The following is an 11,284-nucleotide window of genomic DNA, read 5'->3' as shown; positions in this document are numbered from 1 at the left end:
TCCGGTAACTAATTAATACAATTAATAATTACTTATAACATCCAAAGGTTGCCTGGAAGAGATCGCTCTTAGCGATAAGGTCGCCCATTGTTTTCTCACTGTGATTATTTCTTGTAATTGTTTGTATTTATAATAAGTTTACTATTGTAATCTTTTGGAGGAAACAATAAAGAGTATCTATCTATCTATCTATAACATAACGATTATTATTATGGTAATAAAGAAAAGTTTGTTTGTTTTGGAACCAGTCGAATTTGAAAATTTTTGTAGTGCCTGCAAGTTCTTTTGTACATGAGGTAACAAATAAAAAATAAAAATACAAACGTATACATATATGTATATATATATATATATATATATATATAATTTCAAGAACTCTTCCGCTCTCAAAAGCCGTAAAAAAGCTATAATTTCACAGGGACAAAAATGAAAGCATTAAATACAAGGATTCCTACGGATGTGTGCTCCACCGCAAACAAGAAAGCGACAGGACATCAAAAGCCGCAGGAACCAACAATGGGAGTGGGTACAGACGGACAAACGACGTAGCATACGTATACATGTAACTTCTAATAGCGGGTTTATGCAAGACTAGCTTTTTGCTCGTTACTTCGTATGCGTGGATCAGAAATAGGCAATCTAATTATTATTATTATTTATATTATTATATACTTATAGATGGATTATCAAGATAAGGTACTTACATTTTTTTAAGTTAATCGTTTAGGATTACAATTGTAGTTTCGTTTGTTTACAATTTTAAGTTGTAATAGTAGTTTTTCGCTAAACAAACATAAACATAACGGACAGATAACAATTCCTAAAAAAAAAAAAAAAAAAAAAAAAAAAAAAAAAAAAAAAAAAAAAAAAAAAAAAAAAAAATAGTGTCTACTGGTCTTATTAAGGCCGTTCATATTATTCTTTATTAAATATCTTCCATGTACAGGCATCGTCTAGTGACAATTTTATTATCAAATGAAAAACAAAAATATGTTAGTATAATTAGTAAGGTAATTTTTACATTATACAGATTTTTCAAAAACCCTGTTATCCTAGTAATTCTATTACTACGATTTTCTTTTATTATTGAAAGGGTCCCACGATTGATCACAATCTCACCTGATGAAAAACGATGATGTGGTCTAAGATGGAGCTCGGGGGCCCAAGAATAGCCTATTTACATTTATCTTAAAATCATCATCATTATTAAGCATTTAACTGTCCACTGCTGAACATAAGTCTTCGTCAAGGGGGGTTTTGCCAGTAAGGGCGTATTGGTAACAGCAATTATGCTTTGGAAATGTTTTAAGAGGGACGTTGCTGCCCATTACTTGACCTCCCTCAGTCGTCTCTTACGACACCCACAGGAATGGAGGAGTTGGCCAATTCTATGCCGGAATCACCCGGGAATTGTCTTAAATTGGTATGTATGAATAAGAAAGATTTTCAAGATGTATGTATGGATGTTTATAACTTTTTCATCCAAAAACTACGGAACGACTGCACACGGATCGGTTATATCCTAACTTAGAGTATAGGATACATTATATACTGATTCATGCGAATCCGGGGGATACAACCAGTGCAATATTACTAAAGAGTGTATACACATTCCTGAAAGATCATTAAATCTGAAAGACTAAAAGGAGACTTTGTACAAAAGTCGTTTGCTTGGGTATCTCTGTCTCATTCGTGTTTCAACCGTGAAGCAGTTGTGTTTGCATGGCTGTGTTTCGGTTTGAAGGGTGGGATATGGCGTGAATTTACAGGGTACAGAGGAATAACACCTGAGTTCTCAGGAATGGCGACGCATGGGGGGTATCATGGGCGAAACAGTATACTCTGTTATGTCCATGGTACTGCTCATGTGTATAGGCGACGGTTACCACTTTCCATCAGGTGGGCCGTCAGCTTGTTTACCATTCTAAGTTGTATAAAAAAAAATCCTTTCAGTAATTAAAAAAAAAATCCAAATCGGTTTACAACTGACGAAGTTGTGAGGTAGCAAACAAAAAGCAATCGAATTGTGAACCTTCTTCTTTTTGAAGCCTGTTAAAATGTTTCTATTCCAAATTATTACCGATCTGTCCATTATAACTGGGACACAGCTGTCCATTTTATCAAACAAGTTAAACACCAATATGTGTGTAATGTATTCGTGTAAACGGGAGCGTGCAAACTTATCAGCCCGTACGTTATCAATGCAAATAATATTACTATGTCAGTTCCTGACATTCAAGGCTGGCTGTGGTACCTCGTTACCTATTTGTGACAGTTGACAAACACTCATCGTTTCCAAGGTCTACTTTACATCGATGACCTAACAAAGCACAAGTTAGAAATTTTTATCTACACAAATTACAGTCTTTTGAACATTGGTAACTATTTTGAGGTGCTATTTTTCTAAACCTATCTCGAGAATTAAAAATTCAATATGATCATTATCTCCATCATCTCAGCCATTATCTGTCCACTGTTGTCGTGTACACTGAACGGTCTTGAGTAGCCTGCATCCACTGAATTTTTGAAATGCATTTAAGTTCGTCACTATATCTAGTGGAGATCGTCGTATACTCCGTTTACCCGTATGGAGTTGCCTGTCAAGAACCTTTCTTCCTCATCCGTTGTCGGTTCTTCGAGCTATGTGATAAGCCCATTGATCTTTCAGCTTGTTTATCCTTCGGGCTATGTCGGTTACTTTGTTTCTATTGAGGATATCCTTGTTTCGGATTCTATCACGCAAACTCCGAGCATAGCCTTTTCCATAGCCTACAGAGTAATTTGAAACTTTTGCATACGGGCGACCATGTAGGAGCCTGGGAAATATAATTTTGTTATACTAAAAGTTAATGTTGCCAGCATCTTGGGAACACTGCTACATGAACCTAATCAATGCACAATTCGCCATGTATATTTCAGTCCCAATCGTGTTTTTGGCGTGAAGCAGCTGTGTTTGTATGGTTGTATTTTGGTTTGAAAGATGGGCAGTGAAATTACCGCAGTTTAGCTTTGGAGATGTTTTAATAGGGACGTTGCTGCCCATCCCTCGGCCTCCTTTAGCCGCCTCTTTCGATTCCAACGAGAAAGGAAGGGGTGGCCCATTCTATGCCGGGACCACAATGCAAAATTGGCATTGCTGTGTACGTACGTAGTGCTGCTCATGTCCATTCGGCTTCTCACCAGGTAATCTATTATATTAGCTTGTTTACTCCAAGTATTACAAAATTATACATAATAATTCGAAAATGTTCTGTTCAAATTCGTTTTGTTAGAAATTATGGTTTTAAAATAATTAAAAAACACATGCAACCTAAATATAGAGACTGTCGATGATATGCGGACAAATACACGCCCTTGTCACTTCAAAAGAAATCACCCAGACGTATTGTGCGAGTAATAATAACGCTGAACTCCACTAGCAAAGTTTACCTTATACCTACATAGTCGAAAATAACGTTCCCTTTTTAGATTTAGAAACAGTCGGTTGTTTGTGGAAAATTTCTGTTTAAACCGTTCATGCTTCAATAACAAACTCCTATTAATAATAACGCCCACTTGTTCACAACAATTGGCCATTATGCCTTTTGCTCTAATTGGCGGAAAAAACATGTATTTTTTTTTTGTAATGATACTACAAGCTCGCCAACATGAGTTATCGTGCTGTTGATAAAACAAGAAATTAACAGGATCCGTTTGTTGTTAGCGATTTAGATGGAATGTTTACGAATATAGTCGGACCTTTTAAGGGATTATGAAGAGTAACGTCAGATTATTTTGCACGTAAACATTATGTTTTATGAATTCACTGGAAAAAAAGCAGCAACAAACATTTTTCTATGTGTACCTCTTACTGCAAATGGTATGTACTTTCGGTTTTTTTGAATAACGTTCAAATGTTATATTGCTGTAAATATTAGCTACTACAAACGAAAAATATAAATATAAATAAATATATACGGACAAATCACGCAGATTGAGCTAGCCCCAAAGTAAGTTCGAGACTTGTGTTATGGAATACTAACTCAACGATACTATATTTATAATAGATACATATATAGATAAACATCCAAGACCCAGGCCAATCAGGAAAAGATCGTTTTCCATCATGACCTGGCCGGGGATCGAACCCGGGGCCTCCACGTCGCAGGCAAGCGTGTTGACCGCTGCGCCACGGAGGACGACAAAATAAATAAAAAAATATCTTACGCAATTTTTTAAATTAAGAAGCCATAAGTAGATTCTTATAATAGTACCAAATTAGTGGCAAATTGTAGATGTAAAAAACTATAACCTAATGACAAATAACAATTATGTTAGCTAAAGTATAATTTGAGAATAATTTTTGCATCTACTGGTCTTTGAATTAGATTTGTTAATATAAGTTTAGTTTCCAGAAACTGTAATACATTTAAATGTAAATTTTACCAGTAATAATTCGTAATTTGAATTTGAATCGTATGAATCACATAAAATTATACGACGACATGTAAAAAGTTATGAGAAAAAATTTGAAACATTGAACATAGATTAATACGTATTTAATAAAGATTTAAACGATGGTGTCTACGATCCCAGCCACCAGTCCAAAGTATTAAGTTTCACTATCGGTTTTTATCGAAGTACCTTATAAGTTTATGTGAGAGTTTATATAAATTTCATACTATTTCATTTTATTGATGATGACAACTTAATGATAGTAGCAATTTCTAACAGATAAATACACGTAAAAGAGAAGAAAGAACATAATTCAGATTCGTCGGACGTTATAACGTCACAAATTATTGTAATTTTATATCAAAAATTGTTAATATAGGCAATTGTCATTCGATCCTCTCTGTCCACCATACTCGTAAGCTACTACAAAATAGTCAATATAAAAAAAAATATTTGTCTGTTTGTTAAAGATTTGGAAGTGTTAGAACTTAGGTTAGATATAATCAGTGATCAAAAGATGACTTGGTCATTAATTTTTATCCCCCAACTTGTGATTGTCAGTATATTACAAGCTGCCCATATCATCAGGCCCCTGTTGACGATTTCACATCTTATCATAAACAACATGAGGATTTTTATGATCCTTTTAATCATTGATTAAAATATGTGGTCTCTTATCATGGATTAAGCGTAGTTAGAATCAGTTTAAATATAAACAATTGTATATTTCATTACATAAGATGATTTATATAATGGAATATAGGTAATGTAATAATAATGATATTATATCATAAATGTATTGAAATATAATTGTTTAAAGAGATAAAATACTAGAATCTAATACTAGTGAAGTATTTCATTCCTATACTACATACCTTAAGACATATTGCGACGATCCTAAATAAATGGGAAAAGGCAATGCAATGATAATGGCTCCATACTTCAAAGATACTCATATACCTCAATAACTTTTAGCAGTAAAATTCACTGAACCATAAACCGTAGTAAAGATAAAATTAATTGCATTAACGTAATCTCTTATAAACAAACCTTGGGCTAAACAAATTAAAGACTCTTTTAACAAAGTAAGAAAAAGTGATTTTACAAAGAGTCCATTATTGCTTTTGATGTAAAAATAAAATAGGTGTGTACGTAAAATTGTTTATATAACAGCAGCCTTGAAAGCGATAAATACAGAAACAGTGTTTGTGCTCGAAGCCCTGAAGGACGGAGCAGATAAGATTTAAACACGCGAAACAAACTGAAGTGCTAAGTAAATATCGTGTTAGACAGTGTGTCGATGTGGGCAAATATTTGACATTCCGTTTACGATCTGGCTCTAAGTAAAATGTAATAATATGTTAGAAGCGATAGAAGTATCTCGGCATATGTGTTAAGATGGATTTTAGATAAATTCTACGCAGTTGCAGTTGATAGGCACATAAAATAGTACTTTAAATTTTCAATAGGATTGAAAATATATGTTATATAGTATTATATATATCGACTATCGTGTTTGTGAGTCTTAAATGGAAATGCGTACATTAATGTTAAGTATGGTTTTGAAGTGGAGATCAAGAAAAAGAGAAGAAACAAGGTACAGAAAAAAATGGTCAATAGAAGGCTAAACATTGAAAAATACTGTTGGAAGAACAAATGCTTGAAGAGTGCAAACGCGAAATATTTCTCAACAACTCCTAGGTCTAATTTGTAGTTTTACATAGTAATTATAGTTTTTTTTTATGACTTAGAAATTCGTTAAATTTTGTATTTAATACAGCTATCGCTTTAGCAATCTTCTCCTGTCGCTCCAATTTCACCTCCTCTAAACGTCGTTATCTTTGTGTAGTAGTTTCTTTTTTGTTCATTTTGTTCCCACGAGTATAGAATATAAACGGTGATTTGTTAAGTAAAAATAAAAAAAAAAGAAGTTGTGATACTTGAAAAATAAATTTTTTATCATTATTGCTTGCATTCATTTTACAGTATCCCTCAATGGACAAAGAGTATCCAACGAAATCTCTCAAAATATCTCCAATTTTCTCTCGGAGTATTTTATGGAAATTTTAAGCTCTGACAGTATTCCGACCCGACTTATCCCTTACCCTTGGGCTCTGTCTATTCGGATCAGCACATCAATTCTGCCTTATTGTAAAAAGGTTACGTACGCTGATTACATAACCTGAGGATGATGTATTTTGAAATGCGCTAACAGAGATTTGTTTTGTTGAGCCCTTGTCCACAGAAATAAGTGTATTATATAGTTTTATAAAAATCTTGAATTCCTTAATCTTGTTTTCAAAATGAATAATAATTTCACAATAAATAAATATACAGAGTAGTAAAGTACAAAGTAGTGTAAAATAATGATTGAGATTCGTTTTTATTTATTTATTTTCAAGAAAATTAGCGTAAAGATTGTGAATAGATAAAAGCATATTTTTTTAAACTCAGTGGAGGTTTCGAGAAAAAATGAAATTATGGTGACTATTTCATTTTTAGATAGAGAATGGTATTTTTGACAATATATCTGGTTATTTATATCTAAAATTATATATACGTTACAGTAAATTCTTATTATTAGGTGCGATGGTGTAAAAATCTGCTCGATAGTAGGGTATAAATTTAGGTCTGGTAAAAGTGCTTGTTCATTTTGTCAAAAAGATAAGCATTTATTTTTGTGAAGCGATTTTTATGCTGAGTCAAATCTATCCAATATTTTGGATAAACAATTTAAAAATATACATTTGACGATCTTCCCGGCGCAGCGATGGGTGGGTTTAGTACATTGCTCTGCGTAAAGCGGTCTCGAATTAGATTCTGGGTTGGAAACAAACTTTCCTATATTGGCTCAGGTAGTCAGGCAGTCTGGGTATTCTAAAATATACCCCAAGATTATTATTGTTGCCTTCGTCGATGGCGTTCTTATGATGTAGTGTGGATACCCTGTGATACTCAAGGTAGGATTAACTTGAGTATCAGGCGATTGGTATGATGTATGCCACTTACTCGTATTATATTATTGCTTTATTTAGAAGTAAAACGTAGAACGGTTAATGAAGATTTTCAAAAGTTATTCGAACGATTAAAATTTGAACTCCGAAAACCATTTATTTAAAGAGCCCAAGAACTATATATTTGAAGCGATGACCTCAAATTCATTACATGAAGACAGTGGATGTAGATGGTTCAGAACTGTTCCTGATGGGAGAGGCTTATGTTCAACAGTGGATAGATAACAGCTGAAATTATGAGGATGACAGTATTTTTTAGTAAATAAATTTTGCCGAAAATTTAAAAAAAAAAATCGACTGTTCTATCAAAATAGGAACTATTAAAAAATAGCCCGCGTTATTCGTAATAATGTAAGGATTCGAACGAAACCCCGTACATCCAAATTTGTGCAAAAATTTAGAAGCTATGACGATATAAAATACTCACATACACACATAGACCCAGAAGACATAACGTTCCTTTCTTGGGCAGTTATATAATAAAAAAACAATGACAATAAGGTAATGAGCTACGTATAAAGAGATGTATAAAAGACGACCTTGCAAACTATTATGTAATGGAAAGTTAACACGGATAACGTGTTATTAGTATTTGTACTGGCTGTTTACGAATGGCCGCCCGTTAGCTGTTCGGTTACAGTTTCCACCAGTCGTATCGCTGTACACAGTCTTTAACATATGGTTGTAATTATCGAGTTGTTAACAATTGAAACAAGTATATTTTGCGTATAAATCAACTTGTTTGTCCATTAAATATGATCATTTTTTCCTAGCGTTTCGCTCTGGCTTTGCACGGATAGACAAATTATTACTTTATATTAGCTTTAATGTAAAACGGCTTCCTTTTCCGTAGGTGTCGTTAAAGGTAAGGGAATTTTATAGTTAAAGGAATGTCCAGCAGTATCCCTTTTAAAGCATTACCAAAGCCTAACTGCAGTTTCTAACCCGCCTGCCAAGCATGGCAACTATTGGCAGACCCCCTCAATAGGCGAGGTCTATGGTTAGCGGCGAACAGTTAATGGCTTTTTAGTAGGTAATTTTTTTATGTTTTGGGTTACATTAATGTATTTTTCATAACGATTTCTATTTGTTTTAAATAATATACTGCCTTTTGACGTCGTAATGGTTCGAGTGGTTCGACAAATTGTCATGAAAATTTGGTTTACACGTGGTATTCGGGACGCAGAATGACATATATACCAGAGGAAGACTTTGTACAAAAGTTGTTTGCTTAGGCACCTCTGTCCCATTCATATTTCTATCATGAAGCAGTTGTATTTGCATGGCAGTGTTTCGGTTTGAAGGGTGGGATATGACAGTGAATTTACAGGGTACAGAGGATTAACACCCAAATCCTCAGGAATGGCAACGCATGAGGGGTATCATGGGCGAAACAGTAACTCTGTTATGTCTATGATACTGCTCATGTCTATAGGCGACGGTTACCGCTTTCCATCAGGTGGGCCGTCAGCTTATTTGCTTAAAAAAATATTTATCTCGGTCAATAAATATACTCCGATCATGCGAATAAAGTCGCAGGTAAATACTAGCAACATTACAACTGCATGTTTATTAATATATTCACATCTTTCGTTAGTCAATCATGTTTTAAAAGCTAAACGGATTTTAACGTACTTATGTACGGAGATGGAGCATAACCCACATACACACATAGTATACTTTGATCTTAATCTACACGGGATTACGTCTAGTAATTAATATATATAGCTTGATTATTCTGTTATTGCGGGCCTTCATCACAGAGTCCTTAATGCGCCCATGGTGTGGTGGCTTTGGGTTAATGAGGTTCCCATTTCAATTTTCGTTTGGGGGCGAATTTAAGCGAGTCTTCCAAATTAATTTGGGTCTGAATGTTGCCTGCAAAGGCATTGTGTGTTTAGTTTTATGAATAATCCAGCCGTAACTCATGGCTATGTCGCCATGAATTAGGATAATAGGACAAGATTGTACTATGCTTTAATCTAATAGTCAATCCCTGAACCAAATTTCATTAAAAATTTAACTGTATTATTATCACACTGGTATAGTGACAAAGCCACTATGGGGGAAAGGGATTGTTAGTGATGGAAACTGAGAATCTCATTGCTAGCAATATACCCAACCAGGTCGACCTCCTCGCGGTTCCCCCTGGAAACTATCATGGTTAATTCCTGACGAATTCATCATGATGGGCTAACTGGCCTGTTTTCATTCTCATCTATCACCCTTCACTGGTGCTCCGTCAGCGTAACCCGTTAGCGAAGGCGGGGTTACAATACCATTATCACCCATCAAAATAAAAAAAGTGCACCCACGGGGTGTCACGTGTCTTATGTGCTTACTTGTTATAATAACTAATCTGTATTAATAAATATAAATAAATAAATAATGCCTTAACCAATTACTATGAAGTTTAGTATACACGTACTGCATGGCACGGAGAAGGGTACATGCCTTATCACGGTCGGTAAACAAGGCCCGGTCTCGCGGACATAGTCGCAGGTAAAAGCAAGTATTTAAAAAAAATAATCCCGCGCTGTTTTCCCCGACCAATGATTCAATACAATCTGGCATATAAACTTCAAATTAAACGATTTATTTACAGGGGCACGACACCAATTCGCTCCCAGTTGACACTAGTGGAACGAACCAAATTGAAACTCTTGCGCATCGATCTATTACAAACAGATACGATAATGAACACGCGCAGACTGCGTGGCGATGTTGTGGGCAGCACGTGTGGGCTTGCTAAATAATTACCAGGCGTATGTATGTATGTACTTATACTAGTTTGTATGTATGTATATATGAGCTAACAATATGTATTTATATATGTATATACTTATGTATATATAACTCTACAAAAAAAGCGACTTCGACTGTAAACACATACACGTGGAAAACTACGTGATGTTTTGTAGATATCGGGTAGTATCTATACATGGATTGTAGGTATATATAGTTTTGTAAATACTCTAATGATTGGGAGGGAACGGGGGGGAGGGATTTTGTTAGTAAAGCAGTCTACCAGTCCCATTGCTAGTAACATGCAGGGTGGACCTCCCCGTAGTCTCTCTGGAAACCATCGTGTTGAATTCCAAGCGTATTCATCACGGTAGGGTAACTGACCTGCCATTTCATCCTCACCTATCATCCCTCATTGGTCCCCGTCAGCGTATACCGTTAATGTAGACGGGGTTACAATAAACAGATAAAATACTTTACATAGTAAATAATCATTAACCAATAAAGTTTCCACTATTAACTATTAAGTATTGCACACAGAGCAAATTGTTGAAAACATTTATTATTATTTTTTATTTTATTAAACGTTATCCTCTTTTCTTCGACAGTCGAGTAAAAATAATTTAATTTTCCACATGGCCACTCAATCACTCAATGTCAAAGTATGAACCACCAGACTGCTGAATATAATATGCAGACATGTTCCACCTAAGTATATAAATAAGTATATTAAACGTGTAGAATTATAAATAAAACATACGGGGGTTATTTTTAGAAGTTTTGAGAGGTATTTTCTTTTATTTGCCCTTGAACTTTACGTGAGTAATGACGAGGTATAAACCTGCTACTGGCTACAAGCTGCAAATGATTATAAGCAGAAATGGTGCGGATGAAACGAGAAATTACGATGATAGTTATGAACAATGCTATCTCTTATTATAATCTTCATTTTGATGGAAATAACTTGATCATATTTTTTGTCAGATGATGCTGTCAAATTGTGATTTATATAAATTAGGATAATTGGTATGATTGACAAGTAATAGATGAGACTGAAAATGGATAAGCTAGCTGAAGTGGCAATGGGCTGG

General features: G+C 34.6%; 1 long non-coding RNA gene across 1 annotated transcript; it reads left to right on the top strand.

Moving 5' to 3' along the window:
* Positions 1-8,120: 8,120 nt before the first annotated feature.
* On the top strand, positions 8,121-11,269 carry LOC128200755 (uncharacterized). The gene is made up of 3 exons (XR_008252859.1): positions 8,121-8,313; positions 10,054-10,221; positions 10,802-11,269. It is a non-coding gene; the product is annotated as an uncharacterized LOC128200755 (long non-coding RNA).
* Positions 11,270-11,284: the final 15 nt, after the last annotated feature.

Source organism: Galleria mellonella, unplaced genomic scaffold (assembly GCF_026898425.1).
Source record: "Galleria mellonella isolate WM207_F2 unplaced genomic scaffold, CSIRO_AGI_GalMel_v1 utg266, whole genome shotgun sequence".
Taxonomy (NCBI): Eukaryota; Metazoa; Arthropoda; class Insecta; order Lepidoptera; family Pyralidae; genus Galleria; species Galleria mellonella.
Note: the sequence above shows the minus strand (reverse complement) of the source record. Positions and strands in the feature narration are given on the sequence as shown.